Raw genomic sequence first — 16,985 nt, 5'->3', positions numbered from 1 at the left:
TATATCCAGAAATAGGACTGCTGAATCATATGGAATGTTTTAAAGTTCTTTGAGGAAACTCCATACTGTTTTCCATAGTGGTTGAATATTTTACAATCCCATCCACAGTGCACGTGTGTTCCCATTTCCCCACATCCCTGTCAACACTTGCTATTTTCTGTTTTTTTTTCTTTTATAGTACTCAACCTAGTGAGTATAAGATGACATCTTATTATAGTTTTGATTTCCATTTCTCAGATTAGTGATGTTGAGTATCTTTCTATATGCTTGTTGGCCATTTGTGTATCATCTATGGAAAAATGTCTTTTCAAGGTCTTTCCACACTTTAAAATCAGATCATTTGATATTTTGTTGTTGAGTTATAGGAGTTCTTTATATATTCTGAACATTAACTTCTTATCAAATATATAATTTGCTAATATTTTTCTTCCATTCCATAGATCGCCATTTTTTTCCTTCTTTTTTTTTTGATGAGGACTTCTAATATCTAGTATCTTAGCAGTTTTCAAATGTGCAATACAGTATTATTAACTATAGTCACCACATGCTGTACATTACATCTCCATGACTTGTTTATTTTATTTTATTTTTAATTTTTATTTATGTATTTTTGCGGTATGCGGGCGTCTCACTGTTGTGGCCTCTCCCATTGTGAAGCACAGGCTCCAGACACGCAGGCCCAGCAGCCATGGCTCACGGGCCCAGCTGCTGCGTGGCATGTGGGATCTTCCCGGACCAGGGCATGAACCCGTGTCCCCTGCATCGGCAGGCGGACTCTCAACCACTGCACCACCGGAGGGGCCCGACTTGTTTATTTTATAACTGGTAGTTTGTACCTTCACCAATTTTGCGAACACCCAGCCCCCCATCCCCTGTCTACCCCTCATTGTTTGCCTTTTCACTCTATTAATTGTGTTCTTTGATATGCAAATTGTCCATCCTTTTCTTTTGCTGCCTGTGCTTTTGCTGTCATACCCATGAAATCATTGCCAAGTCCAATGCCATGAAGCTTTTCCTCTGTTTTTCTTCTCAAAGTTTTATAGTTTCAGGTCTCATGTTTAGCTCTTTACTTCATTTTCAGTTAATTTCTGTATATGCTGTAGGATAAGGATCTAACTTTATTCTTTTGCACGTGCGTATCAATTCTCCCAACACCTTTTATTAAAGAGACTGTCTTTTCCACATTGAATGGACTTGGCACTCTTGTGGAGGATCATTTGACCATATATGGGAGGGTTTATTTCTGGGTTCTCTATTCTATTCCGTTCATCTACTTATTTGTCATTATGCCAGTACTACACTGCTTTGATTACTGCATCTTTGTAATGTATTTTGAAATCAGGGAGTTCGTTTTCCAACTTTTTTCTTTTTTCAAAATTATTTTGACTACTGGGAGTCCCTTAAAATTACCATAAGAATTCTTCTCTGCCAAGAAACCATGAGAATAAAGTAACGGTGGGAATGTAAATTGATACAGCTACTATGGAGAACAGTATGGAAGTTTCTTAAAAAACTAAACATAAAACTGCCATATGACCCAGCAATCTCACTACTGGGCATAAACCCTGAGAAAACCATAATTCAAAAAGATACATGCACCTCAATATTTATTGCGGCAGTATTTACAATAGCCAGGACTTGGAAGCAACCTAAGTGTCCATCAACAGATAAATGGATAAAGAAGATGTGGTACATATATACAATGGAATATTACTCAGCCATAAAAATGAATGAAATTGAGTTACTTGTAATGAGGTGGATGGACCTAGAGTCTGTCACACAGAGTGAAGTCAGAAAGAGAAAAACAAATATCATATATTAATGCATATATGTGGAATCTAGAAAAATGGTACAGATGAACCTACTTCCAGGGCAGGGATAAAGATGCAGATGTAAAGAATGAACATGTGGACACAGGGGATGAGGTGGGGAAGGTGGGATGAACTGGGAGATTAGGATTGACGTATGTGAACTACCATGTGTAAAACAGATAGTTGATGGGAACCTGCTATATAGTGCAGGGGGCTCAGCTTTGTGCTCTGTGGTGACCTAGGTAGTGGAATGGTGGGGAAAGAGGGAGGCTCAAGAGGGTGGGGATATAGGTATACATATAGCTGATTTGCTTCTTTGTATGGAAGAAACTAACACAACATTGTAAAGCAACTATACCCCAATAAAAATTATTTTTTCTTTTAATTAACCTATTTCTGTTTAATTTATCTAAGGCCTGTAAGAAAGTAAAGCTCACTACATATCCATTTATAAGGTACCTTGTATATGAGTACTCTAGATACTATAATGTGCAGAATGCCTGGTTTTATAGAAGAGCAATAGAAGAGCTTCAGTGGTGCTCCATCAATGATGCCTGTGAAAATTGAGGGTTTTGCACATGGTTCTTCTCCCAACATTTAGGACAGTGCCTGATATGTTGTAAATACTCAAAACTATTTGTTGAAAGAATAAATATAGGCTGAGGACAGCAATGTGATATGAATGAAGCCAGTTCACCTACAGGTTGCCAGGAACCACCAGTGCACTATCCCATGTGTTTTTTTAAATTCCATTAATTGGTCAATTATTAGTATTATCCATGCACATAGTTTAAAAATTATTTATATGAGACATAATAAAAAATATTCCCCATGTCATTCCTCTCCACTTTGCATTTCTGCTACCAGAGGAGATAACTGTCTATTCTTTTAGCTGTGTATTCTGGCATGTATCACTGTACCTCTAAGTAGCATAATTACACTACTATTTCTATGATTAAAAAAATTATATATTGACTTTCTACTATGGAAGAAAAGATTTAAGTCCTTCACACTCTCTAACCATGTGTGCAGACATATGTACATGTGTGCCCATGCATGTACACATACACAATCACATGTGCACTCTTGCCCTTCCCTATTATCCCAAATTATATCACACTTCTTAGTAAACATAAACATTAATTATTTATATGACTCTTAGCAAGTAGATAGTAACCGAAAAGTGCATTTTCCTTCTATATATGGCAGTTGTTATCCCCAGAGTTAAGACTTGTATTTATTTATTGCAGTTTTTCTACATACTATTTTCTTTTTACTTTATACCCAAATTCTCTACCAGAGATGTAAATCTCTCAATTTGTTCAGTTTATCAAAAATCTGTAAATTTAATTTCTTTTCTTCAAGGCATCTTTTCAAGAACCTTTCTTCCCGCTGCTCCACATCAGGCTGATGGCTCACTGATTCCACTGCATAGCTGTGCTCTGTTTTGTCTTCCTTCAACATCACCCTAGGAATTCCCATTCTGATTTTCTATGTAGGCTTCCTTGTTTCCTGTTATCCTATGTTTCACTCTTCCTTGGACTGTTCTTTCATTTTGGAGGAGCAGCACAACCTCTAGTAGATTCCTGAAAAGAGCACCTGGGTGGTAGAATTTTGAGATCTTCCATACCTGAACATACCTTTATTCTATCCTAAAATTTGACTAATAGGCTGATTGGGCATAGAATTCAAATATTTTTAAAGGATCTCTAAAAATTTTAAACGTATTCCTCTATTATTATATTCTAGCTTGCAGTATTTCTGTAGAAAATTCTAAACTTTGCCTTCCAATCTTTATATTAATTATTAATTTCTGCTATCACATTGTTTGTACTTCAGGAAATCCTTTGAGTTATCTGAATGCTTCTTTTTCATAACCTCCTGTTATTTTTTCTTATTTCTGTAAGGATAGCAATTATGCTTTTTTTAAAAAAAAATTTCTGCTCCCTGCATTGTCTCTGTTTTCTATAAAGTTGCTTTGACATTTAGACTTACTTTGCTACCTTTCTTTCTTGTTATAGGGTTTCCTCACATATATGGCAATTAAATTTAAGAGTAAACCACATAAAACACTAACTGGAAACTCTGAGCATGAATGAGGCTTCATGAACCAATATATGGTTGGCTTCATGTGTAACAGTATGTTTGGGCTGTTTGCTAGGGGAACTCCCAAGAGTCAGCATCTATAGATCTCTTCTCCTTGGTTACTAAGTTTCCCAGAGAAGAATCTTTTAATACTTTATTTGAGAGGAATATGTCTGGTTTCCATAATTCTGGAGTCTTACCGGGAGAAAAAATACTTGGGTTCTCATCATTTTAACTTAATTTCTCTGTAATGAGTATCCTTACATTCTGCTGTACTTGGAACCCTCCAGTGCTGAGTCTATCTATTCAACATCTTAAGAGAGCAAACTTTCAGTCTTCTTTAATTGTAGGAGACGCAGTTCCTCAAATAAATAGAATCAGGAGGGGACCTAGGGATCCTACACCCACATTTAGAGGTTCTTGTTCCAATGCCTGAGCACTTCTGAAATTCTGGATCACACATTAGCTTTCTCCTGGGTTGCTTCCATGCCACCCTATCACTTCCTGGCTTAGGATTCAGCTTTCCCTTGTTTGCTAAATCATATGACTTCCAGTTTCAAAAATTTTGCTGTTGTCATATTCTTTCCTCATGGGTTTATGTCTCATTTAGCTTTTTCTCATTCCCATTTTTAGTGAGGTGTTAAGAGAAAACAGAGGTAAATTGTTAACTACAATATAGAAATTTTTACACTAATCTCCAACTTTTCTTTTAAGTTACTTTTTGCAAATTATAATATTTTATAGAAAACAATTTTTATAATGCTGCCTAAAAATCAGCATTTCCAAACTTGATAGAAGTTGGCCATATATCACTGACAGAAAGATTGCTTTCTTTTGAACTTAATTTCTAAGCTTATTTAGTCCTTGAAAATTGTCTATTTTAGCATAATAAAGTATTCCATCTCTATATCTATTAAAGGAACATGAAGGAAGGACAATTAGGTTTTTTTAATACAGTTACTATCAAGCCTGTCAAAACAATTAAAATCTGTTTGCTTTTTTGTTACTTGAAAATATTACATATCTTATTTCAAAAATGAGAAAAGAAATTTACATAGCAAATAATCTGTTTTAATCACAGTTTGAATATAAATATCCATTCAATAGTTTATTATTTTATGCAAAGTTACTAGCTAAAAATTACAAATATAGTAGTATATTATTCTGCAACTGAAGACAGAAACTGAGCTAAAGGTATACTCTATCTTCTTTATATTAATATAATATAATGTAATATGATATAATATAATAATATTTTTCTTCCTTATATGTAAAAATGAAATGCTATACAAAGACCCTAGCACACTGGAAGAATCCAGTAATTACTAGCACCCTCCTGCTCTTCCTTTTCCATTACTTCTATTTGCTTATCATGTTACATTGCACATGTAGTGAAGGAAAGACAACAGTTTATATTATTTTACTCATTCACGTCATCTGTGTTGTGTTCAAAATCACTTGAACTTCATTAATTCATAAGAAATGCTTTAAAGATGTAAATTCTTATGAAATACCTTAAGACAAATTTAGTAACAATTCTACTAAGTCAAACCACATTTTTTGCATGAAATCTCTTTTGCAAGGTCAGCATTGATTTAAAAACAGATGTGCAACTTAGATTTCATGTTATTACTGCATTCAGGCAAGAGAGGAGGGCTATAGTAGATATGCATGCAGCAGAAGCAAAATCATGTATAAATTTATATTACTAAAATCTCCACTATGCATTGTGATAGTCCTTTAAGGTTTGAATAAAATTATTCAAACTTTGAAATTTGTTCCCACTACTTTTTTTTAAAGATTATTTATTTATTTATTTATTTATTTTTGGCTGCATCAGGCCTTAGTTGTGGCACACGTGATCTTCACTGAGGCATGTGGGATCTTTCATTGCAGTGCGGGGCCTCTCCATTGTGGATTGTGGGATTCTCTCTAGTTGTGGCGTGCGGTATTTATTTCCTCTTCTCTAGTTGTGGTGCAAAGACTCCAGGGCACGTGGGCTCTAGAGTGCATGGGTTCTGTAGTTTGCGTCATGTAGGCTCTCTAGTTAAGGTGCGTGAGCTGAGTAGTTGTGGCATGTGGGCTTAGTTGCCCCACAGCATGTGGGATCTTAGTTCCTGGCCAGGGATCAAACCCGCGTCCCCTGCATTGTAAGGCAAATCTTTACCACTGGACCACCAGGGAAGTCCCTTCACTACTTTTTAAATTAATAAATAATTTAGAAACAACTATTTAATAGAGTTCATTAGAAAATTCTATTGTTTCATGTTGTAGATATAAAATATTCGCACACACACAACATATACACTCAAAACACATCACAAACATATTAAGCCTTCTAATGCTGTAGGGATAGTCTTTCAACTCAATTACACTCTTTAGTCCAAACAAACAAATGGCCATTCCAATTTTAGATGATGTTGTCCGATTCACATTAATCCAACTTCCCATTTAAATGCCTACAAAAGCACAGAGCAAGGTGTAGAAACTAAATAGCTATGGGAGGAGTTGCTTTTAGTAGAGAAGCAGGTCTATGAGGCAAAGACCAACTTGTGCTTAGCATGTGTAAAAGTGATATGGACAAGCAAAATATGCATAAGGGAAGACTTGTATTGTTCTCATTTTATATTGCCATATTAGTGTCTCAAGGATGGGGATATAAACTAAAAGTTTATTGGTCATTCATCTACCATTTGGAAAACTTTTAAAGTCACAGATAGCTACCTCCTCAATATTTATTGCTAAATTTCTTAAGGAAATTATAGTTCTCAGTGATGCATCATTGCAAGGGGTGAAATGGAATGATCAGTAACCAAAAGTTTTTTAAAATTTCTAATGTATTACTGCTCAGATATTTTTTTTAAAAATACTCAGAAACTGAAAATAAGAACTCAAGAATAGGTTTATGATGGTAATTTACATCAATTAAACATATGGAGACATATTTATAATTACTGTAAAGAAATTAATCACAAGAGATAAAATGATATATAAAAGAATGTTATAATATGAAATAATTATGTAACAATAATAACACAGGTCTATAATTCTAAATTGTATTGGCACACATTGGGAATTCATGAAAAGATGTAGTAAAAGATGCTAAATATTTCAACTTACATAAGGAGAAATCAAATATATTGTTCTCAAATTTTATAATTATAGAAAATAATAATTACAAATATAAGTGTAAATTTTATAAAATAGGCAAAAGTAAAAATAAAAGTAATAGGTATTAAACTGGCAATTTTCTTAAGACAATACCAGTATTTTATTTTTTTAAAGGATGCCATGTCTAAAGTAGTCTCATGGGCTGTTTCTGAAAACATAAATTGATATAGCCTTCTTGGAAAGAAGTTTGGTGATATACTTATGTAGGCAGTAATAATTGTACTTGTTGATACATTAAATTTAAGTCCTATAAAATATACCATGAGGTTAAAATTCAACTATGATGTATGTGCAATAATGTTCAATGCAGCATTATTTATAATTATCTATAAATTTGAATGAGCAAATAAAAACTAGCTTGTTTTATGTCTAACAACAAAAAACAGATGCATAAATCATAGTATACATCTTTAATATGATGTTCACATTAAAATTATTTTTCAAAGAGTATGTAATGCCATGCCATGGAAATCCTTATGTTATAATTTCAAATAAAAGGTAGAATATATATGGTATGACAATGATTTTTGTTAAAATAATATACATATCAAGATAAAAAATGAGAATAAGTATTATATGAAAATATTGTTAAATATTATTAATAGGTGGTAGCTTATAGGTAGTTTTTACTTACTCGCTCAAAGCATTTTGTTTTTTGTTAATTATCTGTAAATGAGTATATATTGCTTTTAAAATTGAAAGAAATAAAGCTAAGTGATAACATAAAAATTGTAACCCTAAATTTTATTAAAGGTAAATGAGCATGACATTTTATTGCACTTTGCTTTATTACATTTTTCAGACACTACATTTTTCACAAATTGAAGTTTTGTGGCAACCCTTCATCATGCAAGTCAATTGGCCCCATTTTTTTTCTAACAGCACTTGCTCAATTCATGTCTCTGTATCACATTTTGGTAATTCTAAAAATATTTCAAACTTTTTCATTATTATTATGTTTGTTATGGTGATCTGGAATCATTAATGTTTGATGTTACCATTGTAATCACTTTTGAGCACCAGAAACCATGACCATAAAAGATGGCAAACTTAGTCAATAAATGTGTGTGCTCTGACTGCTCCATGGACTGGACTTTTCCCCATCTCTATCCCTCTCCTTGGACTTCCCTATTCCCTGAGACCCAACAATATTGAAATTAGGCCAATTAATAGCTGTACAGTGGCCTCTAAGTGTCCAAGTGAAAGGAAGAGTCCCTCCTCTCTCACTTTAAATCAAAAGCTTGAACTGATTAAGCTTAGTGAGGAAGGCATATAAAAAACTGAGATAGGCCAAAGTCTAGGCCTCTTGCGCCAAACAACAGCCAAGTTGTGTATGCAAAGGAAAAGTTACTGAAGGAAATTAAAAATGCTACTCCAGTGAACACACGAATGATAAGAAAGTGAAACAACCTTGCTGATATGGAGAAAGATTTAGTAATCTGTTTTTTTGTTGTTGTTTTGTTTTGTTTTTAAAAAAGATTTAGTGGTCTGGGTAGAATATCAAACCAGCCACAACATTTCCACTACATTCCCTTCAGCCAAAGCCTTAATCCAGAGCAAGGCCCAAACTCTTTTCAATTCTATGAAGACTGAGAGGCATTAGGAAGCATAAGAAGAAAATTTGCATCTATAAGCTGTCTCTACAACATAAGAGTGCAAGATGAGGCAGCAAGTACTGATGTAGAAGCTGTAGCAAATTATCCAGAAGATCTAGCTAAGATAATTAATGAAAATGGCTACACTAAACAACAGATTTTCAATATAGACAAAGCAGCCTTATAGTGGCAGAAGATGCCATCTAGGCCTTTCATAGCTGGAGAGGATAAGTCCATTACTGGCTTCAAGGTTTCAAAGGATTGGCTGACTCTCTTGTTAGGAGCTAATGCAGCTGGTGACTTTAAGTTGAAACCAATGCTCATGTACTATTCCAAAAAGTTTAGGGTCCTTAAGAATTATGTTAAATCTACCCTGGCTGTGCTCTACAAACGGAACAACAAAGCCTAGATAACAGCACATCTGTTTACAACATGGTTTACTGAATAGTTTAAGCCACTGTTGAGACTAATTGTTCAGAAAAAATATTCCTTTCAAAATATTACTGATCCTTGATAATGCACCATGTTACTCAAGGCTCAAATGGAGATGGACAATGAGATTAATGTTGTTTTTATGCCTGCTAACACAACATCCCTTAGGCAGTCCATGGATCAAGAGTAATTTTAACTTTCAAGTCTTGTTATTTAAGAAATACATTTTGTAAGGCTATAGCTACTGTAGACAGTGGTTCCTCTGATGGATCTGCACAAAGTAAATTGAAAACTGTCTGGAAAAGATTCATCATCCTAAATACCATTAAGAACAGTAGTGATCTATGGGAAGAAGTAAAAATATCAACATTCATAAGAATTTGGAAGAAGTTGATTCCAACCCTCATGGATGACTTTGAAGGGTTTAAGACTTCAGTGAAGGAAGTGACTGCAGATGTGGGGAAAACAGCAAGAGAACTAGAATTAGAAGTGGAGCCTGAAGATTTGACTGAATTGCTGCAATCTCATGATTTCAGATCATCAAAATTGACAGATGAGGAATTGCTTCTTATGGATGAACAAAAAAATGTGGTTTCTTGATATGGAATCTACTTCTAAGGAAGATTCTGTGAAGATTGCTGAAAAGCCAACAAAGGATTTAGAATACTGCATAAAATTTGTTGGTACAGGAGCAGAAGTGCTCGAGAGGATTGACTCCAATTTTGAATTTTCTATTGTTGATAAAATGCTATCAAACAGCATTGTATGCTACAGAGAAATCATTAGTAAAAGGAAGAGCCAATCAGTGCAGCAAACTTCATTGTTGTCTTATTTTAAGAAATTGCTGTAGCCACCCCAACCTTCAGCAATCACCAGGATGATCATTCAGCAGCCATCAACATCAAGGCAAGACCCTCCACCAGCAAAAAGATTATGACTTGCTGAAGACCCAAATGATGGTTAGCATTTTTTAGCAATAAAATATTTTCTTACTTGAAGTATGTACATTGTTTCTTTTAGACATAATGTTACTTCACACTTAATAGACTACAGTATAGTTACACGTAACTTTTAAATGCACTGGAAAACCAAAAAAATGTCTGACTCACTTTATTGCTCTAGTTGCTTTATTGTGGTGGTCTGGAACCTCTGAGGTATGCCTTTATTACATGTATTCCAATGTTTCTTATACCTAATCCAGGTAAAAAATTATAAAATCCACAAATAATTTCTTCTACATATTATTGTGTTACAAATGGTGGCAAACTATTACTCATCTCTATTGAATATCTCTTCTTTTCTCATTTGAAAAAGAGAATTTCTGGGTGTAACAGGCTAGACTAAAGTAGAATAGAATAAAATGTAGAATAGAGTAAAACAGAAGAGAACAAAACATATAGGTAAGGGAATTATTGTTACCCCTAATTCCTGTTCTTCATTTTTTCCCATTATATATGTATGTGTGTACTGAGTCATGAGTTAAATTCATTTCTTAATATGGGTCATGATTTAAAGGTTTGAAAAACCACTATACTAAAGGGTAACTTAAAAGCATGACTATTTTGGCCAAACTAAATGTTCTTGCTGCCTCTGCTATAAAAATTTTTTAAATGCTGCTACTAAAGATATGGCATTTCATCTGGAGGTAGTTATCTTCCCTGTAGCTCACATTTTCATACAAAAACAAACATGACTGAGGACTCCAGCAGTAGATCTTCAAAGGAAGTGCACTGCACACCACTTTTCCTCAATCCCTAATTTCATACTCCTCCATCAGCCAATGCTTCAGTCTGTAAGCCAACTATAGTTACAGACTTTGATCCAGCAACTAGTAAATTTGCAAATGCACACTGTTTGGAAATATATACATGGCAAACTTAGACTTCAGCACACAGCCTGCTATCTAGTAGACTATAAATGCAAACATTCCCAACAGAAACTTTCAAACGTATAGACTACAAATTGAAAACATCAAGAAAGAAAACTTACAGACTTCACGTTGCAAATCACAACAGCTATTCACTAGAAGTAAGCAGTCCTCTTTTCTTTTATGTAGCATGCTAAGGAGCTTTAATTTTCAAAAGCATTGAGAACTTCATTATGTTAATAGAGTCTTAGAAAAGGCTTTTTTATAGTTCTGAAATAGAAAAATAAAATACTTATGACTCTTCCTATTTCCAGGAGTGTGGGTAAGTTTGCATTCAGCTACCTACATTCTTCCAGCTGTTCTCTTTATTCCCTTCTCTTGCACTGTTGGTGGGAATGTAAATTGATACAGCCTTCTCTGACTCTTGATGATATGCACATGATATTGAAAATTGTCTCTCTAGCTCAGTGTTACTACCTGTGGCAATGCAAGAGAAAAGAAAAATAATGGTAACTGGCCTATTATGTAGCTGTGGCAGTTGGAGGCTTGAGTGGAAAAGGCTAAAGCTTTGGAGTCAGGCTATGAAACTTTCTGTATGTTTCCTAATCTAGTTGAATTTTAGCTTTCTTGTTTTTAAATTGAGGATAATAGCAACAGTATACCTATCTTGCATGATTTGCATGAAGATTAAATAAGATGATGCATCAACTATCCTCAATAAATATTTGTTACCATTATTGCTTTTATTAATGATAAACCGAAGTTGTCTAACTGGGCCATAGAAAAACATGGAAGAAACTATACCATTGCCACAAGATCATGCCTCAACCAAAACTCTCACTATTCCAAACCTCTAATAAATAAATAAATAAAATACAACTTTACTTAGCCTACTGTTTTAATTGTCATTTCCAATCTTTATCCAAGTATTGCTTCCAAATAATTTTGTAGTTCAAACCTTTTCATTACTTGTCACATTTTTTTTCTCCTGTAATATAACATGTATAACACCAGTCCTGGCCTGCAACAATACCCCCATTCCTTTGCACTTCTGATTAAGACATTTCCTCACTTGTTCGGTTTTCCTTTAAGATAATAAGTATGTGATTATGAACTTACTTTTTATCATTGTCAAAGAGACAAAAGGAAAGTGGTCAAAGTGACAGAGAGAAAGAAAAAGCATTCCAGGAAGATAGAATTGTCTATGTAAACAGCCTGCTCCAGTGATCTATTGTTATGTAACTAACTACCCCAAAATTAAGTGGCTTAAACCACAAAAATTTTATTACATCTCACAGATATTCTAAGTCAGGAATTTTGGCAAGGCCCAGTTGAACAATTTTTCTTCTCTTTTTTGGCCTCAACCATAGTTATTCATTTGTACTCAGAGGGCAGATGGGCTGGCCTAAGCCATACAACATGGTATCTGAGAGTAGTCAGATCCCTCACATGGCAGCTCAGGGCTCTAAGTGCAAGTGTTCCAGCAAGTAAAACTAAAACCTCATTATCCTTTATGACCCATGCTCAGAAGGTAGACGGTACCACTTTCAGCACATTCTATTGGTTGCTTAGAACTGTAGGAAATTCAACCATGATTGCTAATACTCAAATAAAAGTATAAGAAAAACCTCTCAGGGCAGCTGGCTTTAACCATACAATATAGTATAAAAAAAGTAAATCACATTAAATGAAATAATTCCAATGTTTCATTGACTATGTTCTGAATTGTAGAAATGCTATACAGGGAGGGTGGTATAGTGTAAAGCTTTGGATTTAAATTACGAATATGATTTCAAGTCCTGGTTGAATATTAGGCCCTGAGAGGCTCCTGTGTTTCATCTGTAGATGGAGATTAAATAAAATTTGCTCTATTTACACAGCAATATATCTCAACTCCTCGGAATCAACTGCTATAACCATATATGATCATAAGTTCCTCATAACAACTGTGCTAGCTGGATTTTTAATTATCATTCCCATTTTACAAAATACAAGAAACTAGCATTCAAAGAGATTAAGTAACTTGCTCAAACTTAAAGCAAGTAAGTAGCAGAGCCAATATTCAATTCTAGATCTATGATTTCAAAAGTCTTTTAAAACCACTTGACTATATTATGCCTACTTCCATTCCTTTTGTGGAGATTCTGGGTATAATCGTAAGAAACTGCTCTGTATACTGTAAAGCACAACATGAATGTAAGGCATCATTATTGCTATTGATTCCAACATCTTAGAGAGCTATAATTTTCTATAATAAGGTTTATCATGCTTCATGATACACCAAATAAGCTAGTAAACCTCAAACTCTAAGCCCCAAATGTTCATATGAAGCATAGCTGAAAATAAACAAAATCATATTGATCAGCCCTAAATGTAACAGAATCTAATTTTAATATTTGCCTGTGAAAGCTGCTTTTATCTCCCTGTGTCTTATTACATATCACATAGAGAAAAGTCAGTTTGTCTCATATCTGTCATCATTTATCCCTAAGGGAAAAAGACCTCTGTCCTGTTCCTTGCCCCTAAATTTTCAAAGATAAAGCATAATGGAGAAGTCTGAAGGGCAAAGAGTTAGTGATTCTAATCTTTTTCCTTCATTTTGAAGACACTGAATTGGTTCAATATAATCCCACAGGCATTAAATGCATGCCCAATGAAATGAGAATACTCATTTTGGTAAGGTTCTTTCAATAGAAAATGGACAATTTCATCGAGGGAAAAATCCAAATTTAATTTTCCTGTACTATTCAAAACCCAAAATGTAGAACTAACATCTTTGAACCATTGTTGTATAGGATATCTAAAACATTGAAACTCCCTTTTTTTAGGCATAGCCATTTCTCCTACAAGGGAAATCTTGAAATATGAAGAATGAAAATATGTTTTATTGCCGTTATAAAGTACAGATTGTATAATTCTATAAATTCAAATAGAAAATAATCAATTGAACTTGAGTGTTTCCTCTGATTAAACCTAGTGACCTTTGCTCAATAAGATTTTACTAATATCTAGCCACTTCAGAAGATAACATCTTACCACATTATTATTTTCATAATGATGTCTCTCTTCATCTTAGTCTACAGAAATCAGTACTGGTAGTTACAAGTCAAGGTGTTTATCCATTTGCTCTCTCATTATTTATCTATGATCTTATTGAATGCTATTTCCAATAATATAACTCTCATAAATTTATAGGATTTAATATATAAAATGTCAAGCATTTATATAGCACTTTATAGTTTACTAAACACTTTCATATGCATTATTATAATTATAATGAAACATAATATATTGTAAATATTCATTTTTAATTAGTCATCATTAAAACATAAAATACATAATTGGGAATTTCAAAAAGAAATAGATTTTAGATTGCACTTACTTTTAACACATCTTTAGTGACTAAAATTAATGTTTATCTAATTATTATCTGCAACAATTTGTTGAAGATAAAAATTAGAAAAATATTTGTTTAAAATTGCCCTAGTCACTATAATCTATTATTCATAGCTCTGCAAGTTTCTTATCAATCTGACTTATTTTTCTTTCTTTGTCCAAATATTATCTTTAAAATGTCATTCAATGCAACAAAATCTCATAAAAACCAACATTATACCCCTTACTTTTTTTTCATATATCATTTCCTGGTGATAAGAACAGATTTCCTAGCTCTTTGTTTGACTTCACACTGTGTGAGTCAGCTCATCTCTCCCAATCAGCTCTGCCAACTAGAAAGCCCAGGAACATAACATGTAATCTTTAGCTTTTTTAGAGTTTATTTTCCTGTATCTAACTATATCTAACCTTTGACCAAAGGTTTTGAAATGGGCTCAGCACAACAATTTATTTGTTTACAAATAAAAGCTTGTGGTCAATTTTTAGTATGTTATGGGTTGATTTTGCTGAGCACTAGATATGCACCTTGGCAAAATAACTTATTAAGAATTGAATTTTCCCCCATTCTATTGTGCCTAGTACAACGACTGCAATATAACAAGCACTCAATAAATTTTGATAAATTTTAATTCCCTAAATCATGAAATAATTTAAAATCAAAGACTGGATTTATGTTTTAAAGGTTAAATGAATCCCTGAAGTAGACAAAGCATGGTGCTTAACCTGGAAATAAAGACTGCAGGATTGTTTTGGCAGCTCTTCCATTGAGTAATAGTGCCCATATGGCCATAATAAACCTTACCTATTTCATCAGTGCTGGGCATTTAACATTTAATTCTCTATCATAATTTGAGATTTTTGGTCAAGAGCTACTACCTAACTAAAATCTATTTTTGTTATAAGAGCAGGCTTAGTGGCAAACTGTCATTCATACTTTAAAGTAAACACCATTAAAATAGCAAAAACAAGTGATTCATGTGTTCAGTTTCTAACACAGAACAAGTTACCCAATGGTTCCAGAGTGCCTGATTATGGAAGGAAAGGAAAAAAAGAACATAAATACATCCAATAAAACCTTACTCCTGCTAAACTACAAAAAAAAGGACACATGGGAAAACTTGATATGAAAACAACAACAACAGTAATGGATGGGCTATAAAAAGAGTAATAAAGAAAAAAGAGATTAAAATAAGGCATTCAGGCAATTAAATGTAAAAAATAGAAGAAGGAAAGTTAAAATTACTTTTAGGTGTTTTGAAAAATAAGCGGGTACAAATGAGGGAAATCACTTGTACTGAAATACAATAGAACTAACATGACTGTCAACTACTTTGAGAATTTATGTCACTTTTAAACAGATTGGCGTTTGAGTTAGATCATCATCATCATCATTGAGTTAGATCATCATCATATTTGTTTTTTTGTTATTGAGCTGCATGAGCTGCTTGTAAATTTTGGAGATTAATCCTTTGTCAGTTGCTTCATTTGTAAATATTTTCTCCCATTCTGAGGGTTGTCTTTTGGTCTTGTTTATGTGCAAAAGCTTTGAAGTTTCATTAGGTCCCATTTGTTTATTTTTGTTTTTATTTCCATTACTCTAGGAGGTGGGTCAGAAAGGATCTTGCTGTGATTTATGTCATAGAGTGTTCTGCCTATGTTTTCCTCTAAGAGTTTGATAGTTTCTGGCCTTACATTTAGGTCTTTAATCCATTTTGAGCTTATTTTTGTGTATGGTGTTAGGGAGTGATCGAATCTCATACTTTTACATGTACCTGTCCAGTTTTCCCAACACCACTTATTGAAGAGGCTGTCCTTTCTCCACTGTACATTCCTGCCACCTTTATCAAAGATAAGGTGTCCATATGTGTGTGGGTTTATCTCTGGGCTTTCTATCCTGTTCCATTGATTTATCTTTCTGTTTTTGTGCCAGTACCATACTGTCTTGATTACTGTAGCTTTGTAGTACAGTCTGAAGTCAGGGAGCCTGATTCCTCCAGCTCCTTTTTTCGTTCTCAAGATTGCTTTGGCTATTCGGGGTCTTTTGTGTTTCCATACAAATTGCGAAATTTTTTGTTCCAGTTCTGTGAAAAATGCCAGTGGTAGTTTGATAGGGATTGCATTGAATCTATAGATTGCTTTGGGTAGTAGAGTCATTTTCACAATGTTGATTCGTCCTATCCAAGAACATGGTATATCTCTCCATCTATTTGTATCATCTTTAATTTCTTTCATCAGTATCTTATAATTTTCTGCATACAGGTCTTTTGTCACCTTAGGTAGGTTTATTCCTAGATATTTTATTCTTTTTGTTGCAATGGCAAATGGGAGTGTTTTCTCAATTTCACTTTCAGATTTTTCATCCTTAGTATATAGGATTGCCAGAGATTTCTGTGCACTAATTTGTTATCCTGCTACTTTACCAAATTCATTGATTAGCTCTAGTAGTTTTCTGGTAGCATCTTTAGGATTCTCTATGTATAGTATCATGTCATTTGCAAAAGTGACAGCTTTACTTCTTCTTTTCCGATTTGGATTCCTTTTATTTCCTTCTCTTCTCTGATTGCTGTGGCTAAAACTTCCAAAACTATGTTGAATAAGAGTGGTGAGAGTGGGCAACCTTGTCTTGTT

Source organism: Delphinus delphis, chromosome X (genome assembly GCF_949987515.2).
Source record: "Delphinus delphis chromosome X, mDelDel1.2, whole genome shotgun sequence".
NCBI classification, from domain to species: domain Eukaryota; kingdom Metazoa; phylum Chordata; class Mammalia; order Artiodactyla; family Delphinidae; genus Delphinus; species Delphinus delphis.
Note: the sequence above shows the minus strand (reverse complement) of the source record.